The 26,579-nt window shown below is 44.0% G+C and overlaps 1 long non-coding RNA gene across 1 annotated transcript in view; it reads right to left on the bottom strand.

Moving 5' to 3' along the window:
- Positions 1 to 1,543: 1,543 nt before the first annotated feature.
- LOC130543043 (uncharacterized) overlaps positions 1,544 to 26,579 on the bottom strand; it is a 43,196-nt gene continuing 18,160 nt past the window's right edge. Inside the window, exons 2-3 of the long non-coding RNA XR_008958064.1 lie at positions 16,722 to 16,967; positions 1,544 to 2,090 (exon numbers count right to left, since the gene is read on the bottom strand). This is a non-coding gene — a long non-coding RNA (uncharacterized LOC130543043). The remainder of the gene's footprint in view (positions 2,091 to 16,721; positions 16,968 to 26,579) is intronic.

The following is a 26,579-nucleotide window of genomic DNA, read 5'->3' as shown; positions in this document are numbered from 1 at the left end:
AAAGGGAAAAGGTCAGGGGTGAATAAGTAATAAACACAAAGAACAAAAGGAAGATGGCATGGAAGGACTCGGGATACCAGGTCAAAAGATCTGGGCTCCAACTTGAATGCTGACAGCTAAATCTTTATGTGCCTGGGATCCCGGCTCCTCCCAGAGCCTCGATTTCCACATCGACGGGATGAGGGTAACGGCGTGTCTTTCACGGGCTTGTGAAAAGCAGTTGCGATCCCACGGGCGCACATTTACTGTGCCCCCACAGGCGATAGTAAGTGGGGTCAGATTTCCTGTCCCCTCTTCCCTGTTGTTGCTCACCAGATTGAGCTGAGGACGCTGGAATGAGGTTTGAAACTCAGCAGCCTACCAGGAGTCATTCACATCACTTCAAATCACTCGCGGCGACTCCATCGTGCTGCTAAAGACTATAATCATCTCGATGCTTTTTCTGCTTTTAAACATAAATATTTTAGAATAGGGAACATTACCAGCAGCCAGTTCTTTAAAACCTCCCACATGAGGAACGCAGCTAGTAAAAGAGGTTTGATAATGCACGAGCTTGTGTTAAAAACATTGAAATATAATGAAGTTACCGACAGCTTCCTAATCTTTCACACTATCTGGGCTTCTGATTTTACTACTTTCTTTTAGGTCTGCTCAGTGACAGGCTTATAAAAAAAAAACTACATTCTTAAAGATCACTAAGATTAGCATTTTCATGTAATTCCTTTTAATCAAGAACCAAAGGAGATGGCACCACAGTCCCCATGAAGCCAGGCTCCACCCCTTCCCCAGTCCCGGGAACAGTCCTGCCCATCTAAGATCAGGAAGTCCAGGTCAATGGGCACACCCAATAGGAGCTCTCCTTGGAGATCTGCTTTTTCCAGTGAGTCCTGGTCCGGGCTGAAACCCTACCATTTGGGCCCCTCCTTCCCCTTCTGTTGATAATTTTCTTCCTACCCTCTTCTCCCACCCTGTGGGCCATTTCTCTTCCTAGTCTGTCATCTTACCCCACCTGTCCTGCTCCAGGGAAGGCCCCCTGCTTTCCATCCTCCTCCTGCCTTCCAGGCCAAGCCATCAGGTTGGTTCTCGGTGTCAGCTTGTCCATCCAGACACCTGCCTGGCTAACTCAGCCTGGGACCCTGCCCCACCAGGCATATCCTGACCCCAACATGGGCAAGGCCATCCCAGACCCTCACAACACCTGTCAACTGATCAGGGACAGAACTTTCCTAGGACTACCAGGAAGCAACATGGAGGGATGCAGAGCCTTTGGCTTGGAAGGAGGCTGCAAGGTGGAGAAGCAACCCCCGGCATGACCAGAGCTAAGGAGTTATCAAGCCCAGACTGATGGATTGAAGGTGTTGTGGTCCCCTCCCCCAGAGAACCAGACTTCCTTTTCTTGGTCCTCCTCCAGTCTTTCTCTTCCCACCCCACTCCCCTCCCTTTCTTTGACCCATCTCCCTCTTTGCCTTCTAAAGGCTAAGCAATGGCAAGATTAATTGGATTCACTGGAAGCCATCTACAAATCTGAACGGAAGCTCAGGAGAGATGCCCTTACGAAAAAGAAAACAAAGTAACAGAAGAGATAAAACAAAGGAAGCTGGGGCTTTTAAAATGTATCCACTGAAGCCAGGACATAAGACTAGAATTAGGTAAAAGCCATTATCTGAGGCCATGGCCTGCAGTTACCACCAATGTACAAGTGATTCATGTTTTCCTCTCCAGCCTCTCCTCTGAGCTCACACCTGCCCACCAGCGGACACCTGACACCCTGACAATCTCAAAATGATACATCTAAGGTAACACTTTGCTCTTTCACCCCAAACTCAATCTCCTCATGGGTTTCCATTCTCAATTCATCCTCCTGGACACACCAGAAATCTGAAAGTGGTTTTGGACCCCTCCCTTCCTTTCCGTGGGAAGCGTGTTCGACCTGTAACCAAGTCCAGTTGAGTTTGTTACCTAAACAGCTTTTAAAATAGTTCGCTTCTTGCCACTTACACATATTCCACCCTGGTCCAAGTTGCAATCATGTCTCGCCTGTTATAAACACCTCCTTCATGTGCCTTTCTGCACCGATTCCCTCCATTCCACTGTGGATAACAGAACCATAGTCATCTTTTCAGAACATAGATCTGTATGAGCACATTTTACTCACACACACACACACACACACACACACAGACATAGGACATTATGTCAGTTTCAGGTGTACAATGTGATGAGTCAGTCTTGGTATGATCTCCATGATAAGTCTAGTTAATATCCATCACCGTACATAGTTACAAAACACTTTTTTGTTCCTTGTGATAAGAACTTTTAAAGTCTACCCTCGGGGCAGCTGACTTGGTTTCAGCTCAGGTCATGATCTCAGCACTGTGATATTAAGCCCCACATCGGGCTCTGTGCTCCATACAGAGTCTGCTTAAGACTCTCTGCCGCTCCCTCCCCTCAAATAAATAAATAAATCTTTAAAATAAAATCTATTCTCTTAGCAACTTTCAAATGTGCAATACGGTGTGATTAACCATAGTCACCGTGCTGTATATCACATCCCCAGGACTTATTTTATAACTGGCAGTTTGTTCCTTTTCATTCCCTTCACCCATTTCACAAACGCGCCTCCCCCTGCCTTGGTAACCCCTAATCAGTTCTCTGTATCTACGGACTTGCTGTCTTTATTCCACACGTCAGTGACATCAGATGGTATTTGTCTTTCTCTGTCTGAGGCATAACGCCCTCGACGTTCCTCCATGTTGTCGCAAAGGGCGAGCTTTCATTTTATAAGCATTTTTCTCTTTATTCTAATAACAGTTTCTTCTTATTATCTGGAAGATAAAGACCAAAATCTCTAACAGGGCCTGGGGAGTCCCGTCCCTGTGGGGAACAGACCCAGCCTACCGGGCCTCACCTTATCACCACATCCCTTATTTTAGGTACTCTGAACACACTGGGCTTCTTTCAGCCCCTCTAACCAGACAGGTCCCTTCCCAGGTGGCTTCCCCTGCCTACGAAAGGTTCTCCCACCCTCCTGCTCTCGGCCTTGGTTACTCTTCTTTTCCATCTCACCTCCATCCCTCTCCTTAGGAAAGCCTCCCCCACTCCCATCTCCAGGAGTACATCAGTTACCCCCTCCCATCTCCCTGTACTTCCTTCGGTAACCAATCACATTAGTAATTCTACATTTTATTTGAGTATTTTTAATTAATATCCATCCCCCCATCGGGCTGTGGACTCCTTGAGGACAGAGATTGTGTCTTCTCTTTTTTCTGCTCTGCCTTATATCCCTAGCACTTGACACAGGTGGCCACAGTGCAATGTTAATGGCAGATATTACCAAAAGGGTTGCATAGCCTTGGGAAGATTCTTGAAGCCCTGTACCCTGGGGCTCAGTTCTTCCTTCTCTAAAATGGGCATGGTAACAGTGCTTCCCAGGAGACTATACTTATAAAAGATATGCAGGTCTGTTGTTAATGTTTGCTTGCACAAAGTTCATGCAATGAACCTAAACCCTTTAAATATGCTGTTCTTGATTTCTGTATTAAATGTTCTAACTATATACATTTTAGCCTTATCAATATTTCTAAGTACCAACAGTGTACCCAGAATTGTCCAAGGTATAATGGTTATGATTTGTGTCCAGGAAACTTACATTTGTTTAGAACTGATATTAATCTCAATGGAATCAAATAACAAAATTAGGTGTTCTGAGGTGCGTACCCTCATTTATCGTCTACCTTTCATTTTACAGTCCCCACCTGCAGAGGCAGTCTCTATTATCTCTGCTCTACAGATGAGAACTGGAAGCAAATAAAGGTGGCATCACTTGCCCAAGGGCAGAGTCAGCAACAGAAAAGGGAATGATACTCATAATAATTTGCATTTGTGAAGTGCTTTTCCCACTGAAAAATCCAAAGCTCTTAGCAATGCACAATTTAATTTATCATTACAAGAATGTTATGAGGTTAAACAAGACGTATTGATGTCCCTAAGAGGGAAAAGTTTTAAAATACAGCTGTGTAGCTAACTTCATAACCATGCAGTTAGACTGGATAAAAAAAATCATATTTTGCATCACACTCAAATATGGATTATTAGGAACTCAGCGAGAGTTCCAAGGCAGAGTAAATTACTCAGTCAGGGTTCTCCCGCTCTTTCTCTTGCTTCCTGCTCCCCAAGTTTAAACCAGAGCAAAAAACACAAGGTAGGCATTTAAGGGAACGCATGTGAATGTAGATTCAGTCAAACGTGACTCTTCTCTACACTTACCACTGTGACCTTACGCAGGAAACTTAATCTTAAATGAGCCTCTTTTCTCATTAGTAGAATGGGTACAATAACGCAACTACATATATAGTTAAATATTAAAAAGAAAGCAGGTGTCCAGCATGGTGTTTGGACCAAATGGCTGTTTAATAGTGGTTGATATTAATATTTATATCTATCTGTAATAATAAATGGTTTTGCATGTTTTTTTAAGTTGCAAACAAATGGCCAAGTTAATTAGGCAAGAAATTCTGAAGACCAAACATTTGCATGGAGTTCAGGTAAATGTGCAGAGAGGGTCAGTTGAGAGTAACTAGCAGGCTCCACCCTCCCATGGGGTTCCAAATTCTCATTTAAGGGCACCACTCTTCCCCATTCCATTTCCAACGGAACTCATCTATGGTGGATCTGCAGCCAAAGCTGAAGAGGGCTTTCCCAGGTTGGACCTCAGGGATAGGGAGAAATGTGGAGAAAGATGGCACCTGGGAGACTTTCTCAAACCAATCCAAAGGAAAGGTCAAAGAACAAACCAAGAACAATGCAAGTTCTAAGCTTGAGGATCTGCCAGAGATGCCCCTGGGGGAATATTCCTGGAGAGAAATGACTGAAGAAGTGAGAAGCTGAACAAAAGTGCTTTTCTGAGATACCAAAACCAAACCTTCCCTGGAAGACAACCAGGAAACTTCCACACCACCCAAGATGTAGCACAATGTCTGAGACTCCATCTGTTAGGGAAACTCCTATCAGGCAAACAGAATGCCTTCTTTAAAACACGAAAGCCTTTGGCGAGCAGAAGTGGGCAATCTGCAGTTTACTGCTTACGGCCAAACAGTTCAATCCCATGCTCTTGTCCTAGTATCTCGCTGAGAATGGAGTTTTTCGGGGAATCAAGTCCAGGAGGGAGAGTCACTTTGGAAGTGATGGCACCATTTGGCAGGAGTCCACGGAGCGCAGACACCATGGACATAAAGGAGGGAGTCAGTGAAAGCCCAGGAGGCTGCATCATGCACCAGGAATCTCCTCAGAGTGTGAAAGACTTTTCATACATAATTTAAGCTGGAAATTGTTTTCTTCTAGAGCAATTAAAGAAGAAATAAGAAAAAGAAATAAAAAGCATCCAAATTAGAAAACACGAAGTAAAATGACATCCCTCAGCACATGACACGATCTTATAGGCAGAAAACCCTAAAGATTATACACCACACACACACACACTCTCTCAAATTGTTAGAATAAATGAACTCAGCAAAGTTGCAGGATACAAAACCAACACACAAAAATCACTTGCATTCTTATATATTAACAATTAACCATTAGAAAAGGAAATTCAAAAAATAATTCCATTTCCTGTTGTATCAAAAAATAAAAGAAAATAAAATGCTTAGGGATAAACTTAACCAAAGAGGCCAAAGAGCTGTATGCTGAAAACCACAAAATGCTGCTACAAGAAATTAAAGAGATACAAACTAATGGAAACATATCCAGTGTTCACAGATTGCAAACTTAATATTGTTAACATGACAGCACTAACCAAAGTAGTCTACAGTTCACTGCAATCACTATCGATATTCCAAAGACGATTTCTACAGAAATAGATAAATCCATACTAAAATGCACATGAAATCTCAAGGGACAAAACAGTCTTAAAAAAGAAGAAGGGGGTGCCAGGGTGACCGTTGGTCAAGCGTCCAACTCTTGATTTCAGCTCAAGTCATGATCTCAGGGTCATGAGATCAAGCCCCATGTAGGGCAATGTGCTGGGCATGGAGCCTGCTTAATACTCTCTTTCTCCCTCTCCCTTTGCCCCTCCCCCAACCTCTTTCTCTTAAAAAAGAAGGAGGAGGAGGAGGAGGAGGAGGAGGAGGAGGAGGAGGAGGAGGTAATTGGAAGTTTCAACTCCAAAACTTACTATAAAGCTACTGTAATCAAAATAATAAAGACAGACTTATAGACAAATGGAATGGTCCAGAAATAAACTCTCGCATATATGGTCAAATGATTTTCAACAAGAATGCCAAGACCACTCAATGAGGAAAGGGCAGTCTACAACAAATGGTGCTAGGAAAACTGGATATCCATATGCAGATGAATAAAGCTGAACCCAAACCTTACAGCATATACAAAAATTGACTGAAAATGTATCATAAATATAAGAGCTAAAAACCATAAAACTCTTTGAAAAAAGACGGGGGGAAAGCTCATGACATTGGATTTGATTTCTCAAATACAGTACCAAAAGCACAGGCAACAAAAGAAAATAATAAATTGGACTACGTCAAATTTTAAAACTTCTATGCATTGAAGGACAGAGTCAACAAGTGGAATGGTAACCCTCTCAATGGTAGAAAATATTTGCAAATCGTATATATGATAAGGGGTTAATATTCAGAATATATAAAGAATTCCTGCAACTCTATAACAAAACCAAATAACCTGATTAAAAATGGGCAAAGGATTTCTCCAAAGATAAATGAATGGTCAATAAACACATGAAAAGGTACTCAAGGTCACCAATCACTAGGGAAATCAAAACTGCAATATTATTGAAAAGAAAAGAAAGAGAAAGAAAGAAAAAATAACAAGCGTTACCAAGGATGTGGGGAAATTGGAGCCCACATGCACTGCTGGTAAGAATATAAAATGGTGCAGCCCCTGTGGAAAACAATCTGGTGGTTCCTCAAAAAGTTAAACCTAGAATTACTACGTGTTCCAGAAATTCCACTTCTGGGTATATAACCAAAAGAAATGAAAGCAATAATTTGAACAGATATTTTTTGCACACATATTCATAGCAGCATTATTCACGATAGCCAATTTGTGGAACAACCCAGTGTCTATCAATGCACAGATAAACAAAATGCCATATACGCATGCAATGGAATACCATTCGGTCTTAAATGCGGAAGGAAATATTGACATTTGCTACCATATGGATGAATCTTGAAGACATTATGTGAAGTGAAATAAACCAGTCACAAAAAGAAAAATATCGTTTGAGTCCACTTACATGAAGTACCTAGATAGTCAAGTTCATAGAAATAGAAAATAGAAGGGTGGGGTTGTTAGGGGCTAGAGGATTGGGGACATGGGGGATAACTGTTTAATGGCTAAGGGTTTCAGTTTGAGATGATTTTAAAAAGTTCTCAAAATAGATAGTGGTTGAAGTTACACAACATTGTGAGTGCCCTTAATGCCAATAAAATATATACTTAAAATGGTAAATTTTATGTTATGTATCTTTTATCATAATGAAAAAAATTTTAATGAAACATTTAGGTGAAATCTAATGAAACATACACAGGAATTATATGTTGAAAACAACACAACACTGACGAAAGAAATTGTTAAAAGACCTAACTCTAGAGAGAAATATACCATGTTTATGGGTTAGAAGAATCAACCCAGTAGAGATGTCAATTCTCCCCAAATTAATATACAGATTTATCATAATACCTGTCAAAATCCCTGCAAGAGTTTTTGTAAGTATAGATAAAGTGACTATAAACTTTATACAGAAAGGCAAACTTGAAGAACCAACACAAATTTGAAAAAGAAGAATAAAGTTGGAGGAATCAGTCTACCCAATTTGAAGACTTATAATATAGCTACAGTAATCAAAATTCTGTGGTATTGGCAGAAGCACAGACTTACAGATCAATAGACCAAAATAGAGAACTCAGAAATAAACTCATACAAATATGCCCAACTGATTTTTGACAAAGGTGCAAAACCAATTCAGTGGGAAGGATGGCCTTTTCAACAAATGCTGCTGGAACATTTGGACATATCAGCATTTGGACTCCCAGAAAAAAAAAAAAAAAGAACCATGATCTAAGTGTCATACCTTATAAAAAAAAGTAACTCAAAATGGATCATAGACTTAAATGTAAAAAATGTAAAACATAACGATAGGAGAAAATCGTCAGGATCTAGAGCTAAGCAAACAGTTCTTAGACTTGACTCTAAAAGCATGATCCATAAACAGAAAAAAATTATACATTTTTAACATTTTTCATCAAAACTAAAAACTTTCGCTCTGTGAAAGACCTTGTTAAGAGGGTGAAAAGACAAGCTCTAGCCTGAGAGAAAATATTTGCAAAGCATACAACTGACCAAAAAACCTAGTATCTAGAATATATGAAGAACTTAACATTAAAAAATACACAAGTCAATTAGAAAATAGTCAAAAAATATGAAGACACATTTCACCAAAGAGGATACAGATGGCAAATAAGCACAAGAAAAGATATTCAACATCACTAGCAATTAGGGAAGTACAAATTAAAACCACATTGTGATATCACTCCACATCGATTAGAATGACCAAAAAAAGTGATAACACCAAATGCTAGTGAGGATATGGAGAAACTGTCACTCACACATTGCCGGTGATAATGTAAAATGGTACAGCTACTCTGAAAAACCATTTGGACACCTCTCAGCATCCCAATGAGAAAGGAGAAGTTGTAATTGGATATTGTGTTAGTGGACAGGCTGAGTTCTGCTGTGCTAACAAACCATATGAAAATGTCAGTGCTTACCCAACAAAACAGTCTTTGTTCATGGGAGCGACTCACAGATGGAGGCTGACAGAGGCTGTGTCAACATATACTCTCCCAGTCACCAAGGCAGGACAATGAGGACTCGCAAACTAATTCTACTAGTTTCTGCCCTGAAGTGGCCCACGGTGCTTCTGCTTCCAGGGACGCCCGCTTCTGGCAGGGAGGGCCTCCACCACTCAGGTGTTTGAGTCAAAAGAAAGAATGCTTGCTTGCAAAGGGCGGAGGAAGTGTTCTAGTTAGTATCTGATTACAGTAGTAATCCCCCTTATCTGAGGGGACCGTCCAAGACCCCTCGTGGACGCCTGAAACCACAGATAGCACGGATCCCTATGCATACTCTGTTTTCTCCTATACATTCATCCTATAGGAGAATTTAATTTATAAATGAGGCACCATAAGAGATGAGCAACAAGAATTAATAAAATAGAATAATTACAACAATAAACTGTGATAAAGTTATGCGAATGTGGTGTCTCTCTCTCAAAACATCTTATTGTCCTCTACTCCTCATCTTGTGATGATGTGAGGTGATAAAATGCCTACGTGGTGAGACGAAGGGAGGCGAAAGACGTAGGCGCTGTGGCATTAGGCTTCTGTTGACCCGACAGTATGTCGAAGGAGGGTCATCTCCTAGATCATAGTCGACCGTGGGTTAACTGAAACCACAGAAAATGAAAGAGGATAAGAGGGGACTAGGGTCTTACTCTAACTTATCTTGAATGAAAAATAAAAGGGACCTGGGAAAATTCTTTTGCCTAATACTTGTCAGATATTTCTGAGTTCCTAGCTGCCTGCTTAATTTTTTTTTAAGATTTTATTTATTTATTTGAGAGTGAGAGAGAGCACAAGCAAGAGGGTAAGGGGAGAGGGAGAGGGAGAAGCAGACTCCCCGCTGAGCAGGGAACCCGATGTGGGACTCGATCCCAGGACCCTGAGGTCATGACCTGAGCTGAAGGCAGACGTTTAACTCACTGAGCCAGCCAGGAGCCCCCTAACTCCCTGTTTTATACAACACCCAATACATTAAGTAGGGCCTGGCAAAGAGAAGGAGTCCTCTCTGACCAGCATCCTCAGAACAGTCGGCACTCACACACAGCGAAAGACCCTAATGCTTTCTGCAAAACCACTACCCTGGCACCACATGCAACCAGATGCTTAGAAAGACATTTTGAGGAAGTCAGTGATCAGAAAATAAATGCAGTAGAGGATTTTACTTACGGCTGCACATAAGCAGACTAGCAGGGTGCTAAACAATTGAATCCAGAGGCACCTGGGCGGTGCAGGGGGCTGAGCGAGCAAGTCTTGATTTCGGCTCGGGTCACGATCTTGGGGTCCTGGGATCGAGCCCCACATCGGGCTCTGCACTCAGCAGGGAGTTTGCTGAAGACTCTGCCTCTCCCTCTGCCCCTCCCCTCCACTCTCTCTCTCAAATAAATAAACCTTTAAAAAACAACAACAATTGAATTGAGTACAATAGGATACTAGCTTCATCTCAGCCATACACTAAGAATAGCGTTCATGGGGACTATTCCCCCTTATGAAGGATCCTGGCCCCTCCAGTCACCATGGCTGAAGGAGCAGCTGCTCTGCGGCCACGGCACCTCTCACTCTGTCGGCCATTGCTGAGAAGTCCACGTGGGCACCCACCTAAAGACAGCCATCCTTAGGTTGGCCTTTGACCCAGGCCTTGATGAAAAAGAGAAACAGGTTGTATCCACTCACATTCTCAGGAATCCAAATTAAGAAAAGCTTATAGGAAAAGTAGCAATTCGCAGAGGAAGTCAAACCCAAAAAGTCAGGATGACGAAAGATGGCGGGCAGCCACAATAGAGCCAAGAGAAAGCCCAAGTTACCAGCAAATGAAACTCGGAGCAGAGAGAGTGGAGCCTATGGGCAGAGGTGGGTGGAGGGGCCAAGGAAAGAGCCTGGAGCTAACAATTAACCCGGAGCCTTGCGCCCTCCTTCCTCCTCCAGTGGCTGATCTTAGAGGCTGATAATCCCGTTTTCCTAAACAAAGACAGTTCTCTCCCTAAGAGGAACTCTCCTGCCGGCTGTTAACATGCCTCTTTCTTACCCTACTACGAATTAAAGTACAGCCTACCCTAGGCCTCTAAATCCATCAAAGGGATTAGAAATCTGCTGTTCCAACTACCAAAAAACAAAACAAAACAAAACAAAACCCTACCAAATCAATAGCCAGGGTCAACCGCATGATCCCAGTTCCCACTGGCTCCATCAGACAGAATGACGGCCTCTGTAATACACAGAAAGGTCTCGGCCAGTTGTGGCCACGTACTGACAACTTCCATGTCAACAGAGCATTAGGACTTTGCTTGTCTCAGATCTGCACCCCCAGTGAGCCCCACTAACTCCGACACCACACACACACCAGCAAGGACAAAACATGCCTGCTGCCAGCTCTGTCCAGTCACAACCTCCTTGGGCCTGGCGTTCTCATCAGCAAAACAATGGACCTGGACCAGAAGAGCTGATCCGAACAAGACACCAGAAAGCTCGAGCATTTCTGTGCGGGGAGCGTGGAAGCCGGCATGGGAGATGAGAGACAAGAGGGAGCAGGGCTGAGTGCCAGCCCTACCTGCACCCCCATCTCTAAGAGAAGCAGCTCGACTTTGACCCCATCTTCCCACTGGGCTACATGTTCAGCATGCAATGAAAGAAATGCTGCCATTGCTGAAAGCGCTTGAAAATCATGGGTCCAGCTGATCTCTAACTTCCCATCAGCAACTTCTGTTCGTCTACAGCAACGCACTTGATATTCGAAGAGCAACAGTTTCTGCAACACTTAGCAGACCCTTATGACTACAAGTCAGAATGTACATCCAGGGGGGTCTGATCTAGGAGCTGGGGAGCTGGGGAAGGGATTGCGGGCCGGGGCCACGCATATCCAGGCCCACAGCAGCCTGTGACCCGCATGGCCCTTCGGCTAAGAGTTGGGCCCAGCCTGTAACTGGGGAAGGGCTGCTAAGTGGGATAGGGGCTGTCTTCCTCCAGAGCCTAACTCCCTTGCTGTCTCTCTGTATTTACTTCCTTCTTCTTCTTCACTAACAGAATCCCATTATGTAAGTCAGCCAGTGCCACCCAGAATTAAAGACAATTCCCAGCCCCCCTGCAGCCATTTGTGAACAAATGGTTACAGTGCAGACAATGAAATACAAGCAAAAGTGTGGTCTGGGACTTCTGAGCAAGGTTTTCAGCAAGGGGACAGTGTCTGGTGCTCAGCAGCCATCGTATACCTCAGAGACTCGCGCTAAAATGACAGAACCACAGGAGAGCGGGAGCCTCGGTCCCCGATGACCTCGGAGACACCATATCAGCCTGGACTACGCTTCTAGATTCCCTCTGTGTGAAGGACATAAACTTTAATCTTGTTTAATCATTGTTATTTTGAGTTTGAGGTCACATTGAGTTTGACCCAATCTGGCAAATAATTAATGCCCTGAAGTAGCATCCAGTAGTAACAAGAGAACCTAAAACGTCACAGTTATTGGAGGAGGTCAGATGGCAGGTGACAACAACACAGATCGTCAGCTGAAAAGTGGGTGGGCCTTGTTATGCAGGGGCACAGTGTTTGGTAAAAAGGTCACCTATGGATCCGTGGATGAGAGACCACAAGCTGAGATCTGTGTGTAGGATTGGCAGAGGGGCGCCTGGGCGGCTCCGAGGGTGAAGCTTCTGCCTTTGGCTTGGGTCATGTCTGAGGATCGAGCCCCCCATCAGGCTCCCTGCACAGCAAGGCATCTGCTTCTCCCTCTCCCTTGCCCCTACCCCCTCTTCCTGTGCGCTCTCTTTCTCTCTCTTTCTCAAATAAATAAATAAATAGAATCTTTAAAAAAAGAAGTAGAAGAAGAAGAATTGGTGGAGAGAATTCAGTTGGCAGGTTGACTGCAGTGGCCTCGGAATGGGTCAGCTTGCCCAGGCCCAACCGCTCTTCCCAGAATGCCCTGGCCCTAGGTTTCCAGCAGGGTGGGCCACAGGAGAGGTTCCCAGAAGACTTGTAGGAGCCAGGAGCGGCAGCGTTCTGTGGCTCACACACACCATCGCTGAGCTGCTGACTCACCCCTTTGGTAGGAAGCAGCAGCTGGACCTGCTCCACTTCCCCCAGCTCCTCCTCCAGAGATAGACCTCCAGCTCACAGCTATGCAGCCCACGCATGGCTCTCACTTACAAGTTTGCTGCTCTTGAGGAATGCCCTGCTGTCACTGTCTTAAAATTCTTAATTTTTAAAGAGGTGGCCCTGCCTTTTCACTTTGCACTGAATCCAGAATAGTATGTAGGCCGTGCTGCCCCTCTGGTTAGACCCTGATGTAGCCTTCTTGTTTCCCTTTTAACAAAGTCTTATCACAGAGTGATCCAGCCCCAGGAGGAGAAGAGAAAACAGCCCCGGGGGAGGGAAAGCTATCTGCCCGCAGCCCCTGCTTTTGCACCCCTGACAAAGCATGACAAGGGGTAGCTGGAAAACAGCCATTACGAGGAAATGAGATGACCATCTGCACAGGGAAGAGGTGACCTGCAGGCAAGATGATTAGCCTCATGGCCAAGTGCTCTGTTTCGATGGCCTGAGCCATCAAGTCGGAGGGAAGAGCCAACAGAAAATGACAGTAGTCTGCAGGCTGAAACACGACATGTAGATAAGAGACCTTTGGCTGATGATTCCCATGCAAAATGAATTGAAAGAAGATAATCTAAAAGGGTACTAACTTTTTCAGTCATTCTAAAGAAATTCCAATGAGGCGGGCAACACCCGTGCAGGGTCACTGCCAGAACGGCCATGGGTTTTCCACTCTCACCTTTTCTGACATTCATCGGATTTATGTGTTTCCTGTTCCTTCTCCACCAATAGTGGTTTGACTGGGACAGACATTTGTTCTTTAGTTTGTAGGCAACATCTCGAGCCTCCAGAGCAGACTGAACAGCGCTCAGAGTCCTGGGGGAGGTGCTGGTGCGTCTGAGGAAACACACTCCTCCAGGGGAGCCGAGCACACTGCAAATAAGGTGAAGCCCGTGGGCGTTCAGTGAGCTCGCCAAGATCCAATGTCCCTTTCCTTCTTGGGAACAAAATCCCAGTGGACCCAGAATAAAAGATCTTGTTTGTCAGCTTCCTGTGGTGAGGCAGTGTCATATGACTTAAATTCTGGCCAAGGATGTGTGAGCAGAAAGGTTGTACAGGACTTCAGGGGAATCTCCTTAGACAGGACAGGGGCTGTGCCCTTCTGTTCCTCCTTCCTGCGGACTGGAATGGAGTGTGGTGTCAAGGCCTACGCAGTCATTTTGGATCACGAAGGCACATCCTAGGTGGGTAGATCAACACGGTGGGAGTATAGGTCTCTGGGGGGTGTGGAACCACCTTACTAGACTTGACCTCCAGACCCCTCTCATATGAGAGGAAAGTAAGCCTTCAGTTTGTTCAAATTACCGTTAGTTGGGGTCTTCTTTCACCAGCAGCCCGGCCTCTGAGCTAATAGAGTCCAGTGGCCCTGAATTCCAGCTGTTCACCAGAATCCAAGTTTAGCTTGAGTATCTGAGCACATTGGCCAGACTACACTTCCTACCTCCCTTGTAATTAGAGATGGCCATGGGTGACAGAACTCAAGCCATGGGAACATGAGTGGATTTTAGGACATGGTAGTGACTCCTTCATCCTCTTTGTCCTCTTCTTCGAGCTGGATGTCGACAAAAATAATGCCGGAGATGATGGTGGGATCACACACTAAAGGGAGCCAGAGTCCCTGAATCACTGTATGGATCAGGACTCCCTAACAACCAGAAACAACCACTGGGTCTAATCGTGTGAGGGAGAAAGAACATTCTAACATGCTTGACTTATTATCCGTTTGGAATCTCTTTGTTAAAGGAGTCTAGCCTTTCCTACCACGGGCTTACAGGGAAAGGCTAAGAAGCACAAGATAGAGAGTGTTGGGCCCTGGTTGTGAGCACTTCAGTTCTAAGTTCTAATTCCAGCAGAGGACTTGGAAGAGGAGCACTGATCAGGAAACCTGAACCAAAATCCTGTCATGCAGACAAGACAATCTGTCTGGCTGGGGGGAAATTACAGTTCAACGGACTCTTTGGTGATTATGATTCACTCCATGTTCACTGAGCAGCAACATAATGCAGACTGCACTTGCTGGCCGAGCTGAGCCCTCTGATATAGGGGTTCCTTGGCTGGCAGTGACCCAGGCACTGGGCAGAGCCCAGGGTTGAAAACTGAGAGAGCCTCAGGGAGCTCGAGACTGACCTTGCTGACTTTACTGGGGAGTTAAGCTAGAAGAAGCCTCTACAGGCAGGGCCCCAAAGTTCTTGCCAGGAATGAGCTAACTGTATGAGCACCAAACATGGTCAACAAACCAAATCAATATGGAAACCATGCCACTTACTGCATTTCAATTTAGAAACTTCTATAGGTCCAACAAAAGTATAGCATGGTGGTTAGTCTCCAAACCAGTTACTGCCATTCAAATCCTGACCCTGTGACCAGAAGCTAAACCAACTAGGCCGTCACTTCTCTGAGCTTCAGTTCACCCATCTATAAAATGGAAATCATTAATGTAACTTCCTCAGAAGCCCATAGGGTTAAGGGAAGTAATGCATACAAAACATTAGCATGGGGGTGCCTGGTAGCTTAGTCAGTGAAATGTCTGCCTTCGACTCAGGTCATGATCTCGGGGTCGTGGGATCGAACCCCGCATCAGGCTCCTTGCAGGGAGCCTGCTTCTCCCTCTGCCCTTTCCCCTGTTCATGTGCTCTCTCTCTATCTCTGTCAAATAAATAAATAAAATCTTAAAAAAAAAAAAAAACACTAGCATGAACCCTGGTATATGGTAAGCACTCAAAAGCCGCTACCTATCAATATTAAGGCCATAGTGTATGCCTTTAGTATACTTTAATTACAGCAAAAACACATCAACTCCACTGCTACCACTGACGGCATTAACATTGCTTATATAATCTCATTTTGGACAAAGACACCTATAAGCAGCCATTTGAAACCCAACCTTTTATAAGTAGAGTACCATCTGTGATCTATTTTGCGCATATATACACAATAATATTTCAGATAAATACGCATGCCATTTACTTAGTAAACTGCAGGTCCTTTAAAAATTTAAGTGGATTTATGACCACTTGGTGTTATATTATCTCCTCAATCAATATTCACTCACTTATCCAGCAGATATCTGTGATGGACCCAGTAGCTGCCAGGCACTGGGCTGGGCTCTAGGAATGATCAGAACAAGATGGTAGGGTTCTCACCCTCCCAGAACTTATATTCCCGTGGGAGTACCAAAAAGGCCACTACTATTGTCATGGGAGGTCAGCAGCATTCTTGGGCAATGTATAGCAGTCTTAATGTTCAGAAAGTCAAAATCCTTGAGGTTATGTAAAGTTCTTCCCCTCTCTGTGATTCTCTTGTCCCATCAGATGCTGTCCAGTAATGGTTACTTGGCTCCTAAGGCCATCTTTAATATCACTTTCTTTGCCCGAATCTAAATATAGATGCTTCCTCCAAGGTCCTCACACGTCCTAGTATAAGAGAAACTTACCCCTGAACTAGGATGATCGGTAGGGGAATAAAGAGATAAAGAAAGGGGGGGTAATCAGAAGGGGGAATGAAGCATGAGAGACTATGGACTATGAGAAACAAACTGAGGGCTTCAGAGGGGAGGGGGGTGGGGGAATGGGATAGACCGGTGATGGGTAGTAAGGAGGGCACGTATTGCATTGTGCACTGGGTGTTATACGCCAACTAATGAATCATCGAACTTTACATCGGAAACCGGGGATGTACTGTATGGTGACTAACATAATACAATAAAAAACATTTTAAAAAATTTTAAAAAATTAAAAAATTAAAAAAAAAAAAAGAGAGAAACTTACCCCTGAAAATCCCCAGTGTTTCACCTTTCCCTACCGATGTTTGCTCAATTGGGAGACACCTCTTCTGAAAAAGAAATTGAGATTTTCTGGAGATTTGTCTGTACCCTTTTGGATCTGCAAGTCTTTCTTTTTCCACAATCTCCTCCTTTCAGACAGGCAGCCTTCTGGGGGTGTCAGCACACCCTGCGGTGGTGCAACACAGGGCCAAATAATCCATGGACTGGAGGAAACCACAAGCAAGCAGACCTATGAATAGAAAATGACTTTTCAACTTTCAAAGCCAAGCAAATCTGGAACCAGCTACAGTGACAACGACAGTAGGTGACATTGTACCCTGGTGACCAAGAACCAGGTCAATAATTTAGCCAATGACCGTATCAGATGGAGAGTGGGCATGGATGAACTTAGGGGTCTTTTTTTTTTTAAAAAAGATTTTATTTATTTGACAGAGAGAGAGAGAGCACAAGCAGGGGGAGCAGGAGGCAGAGGGAGAGGGAGAAGCAGGCTCACCGAGTAGGAAGCCTGATGCGGGGCTTGATCCCAAGACCCCGGGATCATGACCTGAGCTGAAGGCAAATGCTTAATTACTGAGCCACCCAGGTGCCCTGAACTTAGTGGTCCTTTAACCCTGAGATGCTGACCTCAGGACTTCCGCATAGCAGGTGGAGAGAGGAGGAACATGGATCGTCACAGAGCTAATCTGAAAAGTACAACTGATAGAAGCTAAAGGGTTAATGATGCTTTGCTTTGGGAAAGTACAAAAAGCACTGACCTTCCATAGGTCAACAGGTAACTGCCTGTCTTCAACTTAGACCTTTCCTCTTTGTTAGCCCATGGCAAAGCCTGGAAGGCAGAGAGCTCCCATCGATCCTGCTATTCCTGGAACTCTTGGCATTCCCACTTCCCAACCTCTAGAATCGGTGCTACTAATGACCTTCCCTGTGATGATTGACTCTGTGTGTGTGTGTGGGGGGGAGAGAGAGAGAGAGAGAGAGGTGGATAAACATCCACCTAATCTCTCAACTGACCCCGAATCATTAAATGACTCAGAATCCACAAGGAACTCTCTCATTCTATTCTGAAATCTCACTACTGAGCCCAGTGCACTGCGCCATATTGCTGCTCTGTGAATGGCGAGCCTTGGGTAGCTCTCTATCATACCCTTGCGGGTTGGGGTGGGGGGTGGCAGGGTTCTGGCAGTTTATAGCACCTGCCCCACCTTGCCAGGAGTAAGGGCCTGAGGACCCCTCCTCTCCCTGCTAACTGGGGAGAGCCCTTATCAGCGGCAGCCAGGCGGTCCCGGGCTGGGCTCCCACACTCTGAAAAAATGCAGCATCATGAAGTGATCCCACTGTTTGTGATTCAGACTTCCCTGTTGTGCCTACATTTAAATTACTGTGTTATAACCAACTTGTATCGTCTGGTTATGATTTAAAGCCTACCAGCTTCAACTAATTAAAAAAACAATCTGGTGAGCTGAGGGGAAAAGTCTTGCTACATGGTTCACATTTGTGTGGTGGGCCCAAATTTCTGTTTTCTTGGTGATGCCCATGGACACCCGAAGAGTCTGTGCTGTCCCAGAGTCCAGAGGAGTCGTTACCAGACACTTTAGGTCACTAATGGGTGGTTATGTGGGAGGGAAGTGAAGGTCTCTTCCTTAGTCACCAAGCACATCCTCACGTACTCCGCGTGTGCCTAGCACAGCGCCTTCCCAGCACCATGCAGAACAGGTTGTCCTAAGAGTGGGCCTGTCTCTCAGGGGCTTCTAGACTGGCTCAAGAGAAAAAACAAACACAGATGCAATGATGTGAGTAAAGTACTGGATTGCATCATGATGAAAATAAATGGAATAAAAACTGAACCATTGAAAACAGTGCTTCATGGGAGAGATGTGAGGAAAGTGTCTGCCCCCATCACAACATTCTTAGGGGCAGAGGCATCATTCCAACTCACGTCTACTTGGCAAGTGGGCAAAGAAGTGATGGGTAGTAAGGAGGGCACGTATTGCACGGTGCACTTGGTGTTATACGCAACTAATGAATCATTGAACTTTACATCAGAAACCAGGGATGTACTGTATGGTGACTAACATAATATAATAAACATTAAAAAAAAAGAAATTCAATACTGTTGAATCACTATATTGTACACCTGAAACTAATGTAACTCTGGGTTTAACTAACCAGAATTAAAGTGAAAACGTAAACAAAATTTAAAAAATAAAAATTTTAGGGACACCTGGTGGCTCAATCGATTAAGCATCCACCTTTGGCTCAGGTCATGATTTCAGGGTCCTGGGATCAAGTCCCACATTGGGCTGCCTGCTCAGCGGGGAGTCTGCTTCTCCCTCTACCTGCCATCTCCCCTGCTTGTACTCTCTCTCTCTCTGACAAATAAGTAAAATCTTTAAAAATAATAAATAAATAAATAAATAAATAAATAAATAAATAAATAAGTTAAAAAATCAAATAAAAGACCACACAGCCAGGATTCAAATCCAAGTCTTCCAGCTCTAAGATCTCTGTCCGTTTCACCACACCATATTTTACAGACGTGTCAGAAATTTAAATGGTCACTCTTCCTTCTGTTTGGAAGGGGTCCAAAAAGAGAGTTTCCGCTTTCTTTGACAGGACAGTTACATTTGTGGAATCCACATTATTGACCACAAGAGTGAGCAAAGCTGGACTTGCCAACTTACATGAGCCAATGTCTTCGTCCATAGCACACCACACAGCCCCTGCGACTTGGTCTCCCTCCTCTCCACTCTTGGGGATATCCTGAGGAAGCAGCCCCTTTGTACTTTCAGACCTTCTCTTCAGTTTTCTTCTCCCCAAAGGAAACTTCCACAGGTTGGGACGAGCGACCACAGGTTCCATCTCATGGGTGCCACTTAGCCCACAACCACGTTTCTGTTCTCTCCCTCAGTTCTGATCGCTGTTCTGTTCCTTGGTCTACCAAACCATGTTTCGATTAGCAGTGGCAAGCACTGTACGCTCAGCAGTGGAACGGAGTGTGTGGAGTGGGTGGGCTCATTTGGAGCTGCCTGAAAATGGTGTGCATCTGTTTTCAAAATCTGTGGCTAAGGGTGTCCCATTTTTTACCCAAATTTTTCACCTTGTGACAGCTAACCCTTTTCTCTGCCTTCAGAGTTTAAATGGGGACTCTAATCAAAACTGTTCTTGCTATACAGTCTTCCAACTGATTAACTTTTACAAAAGCCTATATCCAAGGGGCAATTCAAGATGTTGTGTTGGCATTAGCTCAGTGTCTGAGGCTGTCTCCTTTTCCCTTATGTGTGCAATAAAAACTTTTATACTGCATGTTCAGAAGGGGAAAAAATAAATTACCCATAATAGGAAATTAAGAGGAACTGCCATGGAATTGCCATCATAAATTAGATAGGCCATCAGGAAAATATGATGGAATGGGCTGCTATGGAAAAGCTTATTTCTCTGGGTGCATTTATTTTTCATGAGTTTTTATTATTCAGTAGCTTTAGATTCAATCAATGTGCCTCCATCTGTCATAGATGGCCAGGGTTTTTTCCAGGAAGAATGGGGGGAGGCTGCCCACCCATACTCTGCCTGAAATCATGAAGGGATTTGTAGAAGAATGTTTTAAGAAACCAAAGAAGCGCTTGCCTCCAAGGAGCTGGTGCAAAGGCATTTTAATGAAGTTCCCAACAAGCCAAGAGGAAATTTAGAAACTTATAGAACTGAAACAGGAAGCCTGTCTATACAATAACTTTTGTTAGAACTTTCACCCAAGATGTGCCAGGTACGTTAGACTTATGGATTATTCTAGGTTTCTTTTTCTAGATTGTTTTTCTAGATTATTTCAGGTTCTTTAAAATTTAAACACCGCCAACAGAGTGTTAAACCAAGAGCTAAAGAAATTCTGCCAAGCCAAAGAAATGTCCTTGAGAGAACCATGCTCCCCTTGGCAATGCCTGCCTTGTGCCTCAAAGCCTGGAGAAGTAAGGGGTGGGGGGGGTCTTCTCTCCTTGGCCTTGGCTAGATTCATCTTGTGTTTTCCTGTCTCTGAAAATGATTGTGCTACCTTGAGAGACGTGGCTACCATTGCCACTCTCTCTAAGATGCTCCTTCACCAGGACGGGATATCCAGCACTCAAGAAGGCTTCTTCATCCTGTCTTATAGAAGATCCATCATCCCAGGTTACAAAGTACTGAAAGCGAAAGGCTGCAGATGGAAAAATGGGTTATCAGAGAATGACAACTCTTCTTCCTCTTATGAAAGTTGTCTGGCTCACTGAGCTCATGGGGATGGTTGTTCCTGGGTCACCCAATACCCTGATTTTCATAGAGGTTTTTTTTTTTTCTTTTTACAGGGCATTGTACTTGGTGTTGTTGGGACAAAAATGATAACATTGCCACTGCCCTTAAAAGACTTTAGTACAATCATTAGCCATCAGAGAAACTCAAATCAAAACCACATTGAGATACCACCTTACGCCAGTTAGAATGGCAAAAATTGACAAGGCAGGAAACAACAATTGTTGGAGAGGATGTGGAGAAAGGGGATCCCTCCTACATTGTTGGTGGGAATGCAAGTTGGTACAGCCACTTTGGAAAACAGTGTGGAGGTCCCTTAAAAAGTTAAAAATTGAGCTACCCTATGGCCCAGCCATTGCACTACTAGGTATTTACCCCAAAGATACAGATGTAGTGAAGAGAAGGGCCATATACACCCCAATGTTCATAGCAGCATTGTGCACAATAGCTAAATCGTGGAAGGAGCCGAGAAGCCCTTCAACAGATGACTGGATTAAGACTATGTGGTCCATATATACAATGGAATATTACTCAGCCATCAAAAAGAACAATTTCTCAACATTTGCTGCAACATGGACGGGACTGGAGGAGATAATGCTAAGCGAAATAAGTCAAGCAGAGAAAGACAATTATGGTTTTACTCATTTATGGAACATAAGAAGTAGGAAGATAGGTAGGAGAAGAAAGGGAAGAAGAAGGGGGGGTAAACAGAAGGGGGAATGAACCATGAGAGACTATGGACTCTGGGAAACAAACTGAGGGTGTCAGAGGGCAGGGGGGTGGGGGAATGGGATAGGCTGGTGATGGGTATTAAGAAAGGCACATATTGCATGGAGCACTGGGTGTTATATGCAAGTAACGAATCATGGAACTTTACATCGAAAACTAGGAATGTACTGTATGGTGACTAACATAATATAATAAAAAATTATTATTTAAAAAATTATTAAACTGTAAATAAATAAAATCTTTAAAAAACAAACAAAAAAAACCACCCAAAACACAAATTTATTAAACTCTATACTTAAAAAAAAAAAAAAAGACTTTGGTACAGAAGAGAATTTTAGATAAAATCCCAGGTTTTGATAAAAATAGGAAATCAGAACAAAACAAACAAACGAAAGAGCAATTTTGCAGTTCTCCCCTTCTCTCCAGCCCCTCCTCATATCTTACTTCTCTCTAACCTACTCCTGGCACTGTGGTGAAGCCTGGAAGACTTCTCTGATGACATGAGACAGAGTAACAAAGCCAAAGACCTAGCTTCAGAGGCAGGAGGCTTGAGGCCTGACTGCACCCACTGCGGGCCTCCTGGGCCTGGCAAGTCATCCAACAACCCTGGGTCTGCCTCAAAACTGGTTCGTTCTGCAATTCTGGTCTTTGTGAGTTTTTCTGTGAGGTTTTAATGTTCCTTATACATACATGTCAATCCCACCCTTGTATTGGGCCCTGTGTAACAGAAGGAGGAGCACACTTAGCCCCCCTCATTCACTCATTTATCCAACAAATATAAATCACCCATTATAATTTTTAATAGAAAAAAGATAAGGACAAGAAAGACAGCAGTTACTATAATCATATACAGAAAATGTACAGTAGTATCAGTCAGGATTCACAATCACAAACCAAGTACCCACTGAGTTTTATTTTAAAAGAAAGGGATTTATTTGAGGATGTGAGGGGCTTATAGACATTCTGCAGCCAGGAATAGGCCCAGCCACCCAGAAGGGCTGCTCTAGGAAAGCCTCCCCCCTCTCCCCAGTGGCAACCACTCCATCCTGGGCTCCAACCGCACAGTTCACACTGAAGGACCATGGGTCAGACACCAACAGCTGCCTCGGAAACAGGCAGGCCTTCCACAGACCCACTTGCCCAATGGTGGTGAATCCCATGGCCAATTAATAAAAAGACAAACGAAAACATCTTTGGAAAATCTTTTATCAAGAGCTGGTCTCCAATTTTCTTTGGAATTCAATTGGGAATACAGGAAACTTGTAACAGGCTATATCTTTTTAAAAATCACTGTAAAAAACATATTCATTGTTTTGGGGGGAGTTTAGGTTAAGTACAAATGAAATGTTTAATTCATAGGAAAATATTTAAGAACTTTAAATGTATGTAGTAAAATATCCTCAAAATAAATATTACAAAATTTGAGAGAATTATAAAGCAAAAGGAAAGCTGTATTGTCATGATATGTGATTGAGCAATGCCATCAACGTGGAATCAACAATTGAATAAGAAAAATATCAAGCAGAACAGTATGAAGTTAGGGCTGCTCTCGCCCTCCCCTCTTCTCTTGCACGTTCTGTCCGCCATTGCCATGGCGGGAGGCCTGTTCACAGAGAGAGCGTGGACCAAGCGCCGTGTTGCTGAGGCCACCTGTGCAGTATGTAAACGTGGAAGATTTTGGCTGGCAGATGAGGGGATCTACTGTAGTTGCGGCTGCGCAGGACATGCCTCGTTCGGAAGCTCCCTGGCTGATTAAACCCGCCACCCACCAATCTGGAGTAGCTCCTCTTCCTTCCGTCTCTCCCTTACCCTCTGTGTAGGTGGGTCAGTTTGAGAACCAAAAGGGAACTGTAAGGAATAAAGAGGGAGTTCTTTATTCCCTTCTCATGGGGGAGACTAAGTTACATTCCCTTATCTGCGCTCTCAGAAGTTTAAGCTGCACGTAGCTGCCGATTCCAGGCTTCAGATGAAAAGCAACAGCCTTCCTCAAGCCAGCGCATTGACTTTCTCTCAGTGGACTGTTAAACCCGGACCCTGGGTTCCCTGGAGCACCCCTAAGCAAACCAGACCAGTTAGGCAAGGTTTTGAAAAGCCAAAAAGATGAGTAAATGGAGACAGAAAATTTAAGAAACGTCTTTAGAGAGAGGAGTTAAGATGGCGGAGGAGTAGGAGACACCGTTTTCAGCCGGTCCCCCGAGTCGAGCTGGATAGGTACCAGACCAGCCTAAACAACCACGGAACCAGCCTGAGACGCAGGAAGACGCATCTGGATCTCTACAAATGAACATCGCCAGCGCTGAGTATTGAGAGGCTGAAATTTGGCCGCTGCTGCTCTGACTCTCAGAAGAGGCACAGCAAACCGCCAGGGAAAGCCGCCAGAGAACAAAAGCCTGGAAATACCGGCTCAGGGAGTGCCCATCCCCATCCCCCCTCGCAGGGGACACGGAGACTCTAACCAAACAGGGCTGCCTGAGTATCGGCGCGGCAGGCCCCTCCCCCAGAAGGCAGGCTGAAAAATCAAGAAGCCCACAACCCGGGCGCCTGGGTGGCGCAGTCATTGAGCGCCTGCCTTCGGCTTAGGGCGTGATCCCAGCGTTCCGGAAAGGAGTCCCTCATCGGGCTCCTCCGCTGGGAGCCTGCTTCTTCCTCTCCCACTCCCCTGCTTCTGTTCCCTCTCTCGCTGGTTGGCTGCCACATAAATAAATAAATAAAATCTTTAAAGAAGAAGCCCACATCCCTAAGATCCCTATAAAACAAGGGGCACGGCCTGGGACCCAGTCAATAATTTGGGCTCTGGACAACCCTGCAACCTCTCTTCATCAGAATGACAAGAAGGAGAAGCCCCCCCCAGCAAAGAAAAGACAGTGATTCTGTGGCCTCTGCCACAGAAATAATGGATATGGATGTAACCAAATTATCAGAAATGGAATTCAGAGTAACGATGGTCAAAATGATGAGTAGAATTGAAAAAACTATTAACGAAAAGGTTACTGAGAATATAGAATCCCTAAGGACAGAAATGAGAGCGAATCTGACAGAAATTAAAAATTCTATGAGCCAAATGCAGGCAAAACTAGAGGCTCTGACGGCCAGGGTCGCAGAAGCAGAGGAACGGGTTAGTGAATTGGAGGATGGGTTAATAGAGGAAAAAATGAAAATAGAAGATGGTCTTAAAAAAATCCACGCCCACGAATGTAGGTTACGGGAGATTACTGACTCAATGAAACGATCCAATGTTAGAATCATCGGCATCCCCGAGGGGGTGGAGAAAAACAGAGGTCTAGAAGAGATATTTGAACAAATTGTAGCTGAAAACTTCCCTAATCTAGCAAGGGAAACAAACATTCGTGTCCAAGAGGCAGAGAGGACCCCTCCCAAGCTCAACTATGACAAACCTACGCCACGTCACGTCATAGTGCATTTCGCAAATATTAGATGCAAGGATACAGTATTGAAAGCGGCCAGGGCAAAGAAATTTCTCATGTACCAAGGCAAAAGCATCAGAATTACGTCAGACCTGTCTACACAGACCTGGAATGAGAGAAAGGGTTGGGGGAGCATATTTAAAGCTCTTTCAGAGAAAAACATGCAGCCAAGGATCCTTTATCCAGCAAGGCTGTCATTCAGAATTGATGGAGAAATAAAGACATTTCAGAATCGCCAGTCACTAACCAATTTTGTAACCACGAAACCAGCCCTACAGGAGGTATTACGGGGGGTTCTATAAAAGTAAAAATGCCCCAAGAGTGATACAGAACAGAAAGTCACAGCCAATACAAAGACTTTACTGGCAACATGGCAACATTAAAATCATATCTCTCAGTAATCAGTCTTAATGTAAATGGTTTGAACCATCACATAAAACGCCACAGGGTTGCAGATTGGATAAAAAGAAATGACCCATCCATTTGCTGTCTACAAGAGACTCATTTCAAACCCAAAGATGCATTCAGACTGAGAGTAAGGGGATGGAGTACCATCTTTCATGCAAATGGACCTCAAAAGAAAGCTGGGGTAGCAATTCTCATATCAGATAAATTGGATTTTAAACTACAGACTATAGTTAGAGATGCAGAAGGGCACTATATTATTCTTAAGGGAAGTATTCAACAAGTGGATATGACAATTATAAATATATATGCCCCCAACAGGGGAGCAGCAAGATACACAAGCCAACTCTTAACCAGAATAAAGAGACATATAAATAAAAATACATTAATAGTAGGGGACCTCAACACTCCACTATCAGAAATAGACAGAACACCCTGGCAAAAACTAAGCAAAGAATCAAAGGCTTTGAATGCCATACTCGACGAGTTGGACCTCTTAGATATATATAGAACACTACACCCCAGAACCAAAGAATACTCATTCTATTCTAATGCCCATGGAACATTCTCAAGAATAGACCATGTTCTGGGACACAAAACAGGTCTCAACCGATACCAAAAGATTGAAATTATCCCCTGCATATTCTCAGACCACAACGCTCTGAAATTGGAACTCAACCACAAGGAAAAATTTGGAAGAAACTCAAACACTTGGAGACTAAGAACCATCCTGCTCAGGAATGACTCGATAAACCAGGAAATCAAAAATCAAGTTAAACAATTTATGGAGACCAATGAGAATGAAAATACAACAGTCCAAAACCTATGGGATACTGCAAAGGCAGTCCTAAGGGGGAAATACATAGCCATCCAAGCCTCACTCAAAAGAATAGAAAAATCTAAAATGCAGTTTTTATATTCTCACCTCAAGAAGCTGGAACAGCAACAGAGGGACAAGCCTAATCCACGCACAAGGAAGCAGTTGACCAAAATTAGAGCTGAAATCA

The sequence above is a fragment of the Ursus arctos genome, unplaced genomic scaffold (assembly GCF_023065955.2).
Source record: "Ursus arctos isolate Adak ecotype North America unplaced genomic scaffold, UrsArc2.0 scaffold_7, whole genome shotgun sequence".
NCBI classification, from domain to species: Eukaryota; Metazoa; Chordata; class Mammalia; order Carnivora; family Ursidae; genus Ursus; species Ursus arctos.
The sequence above is the reverse complement of the archived record's forward strand: the minus strand, read 5'-3'. Positions and strand labels throughout refer to the sequence as shown.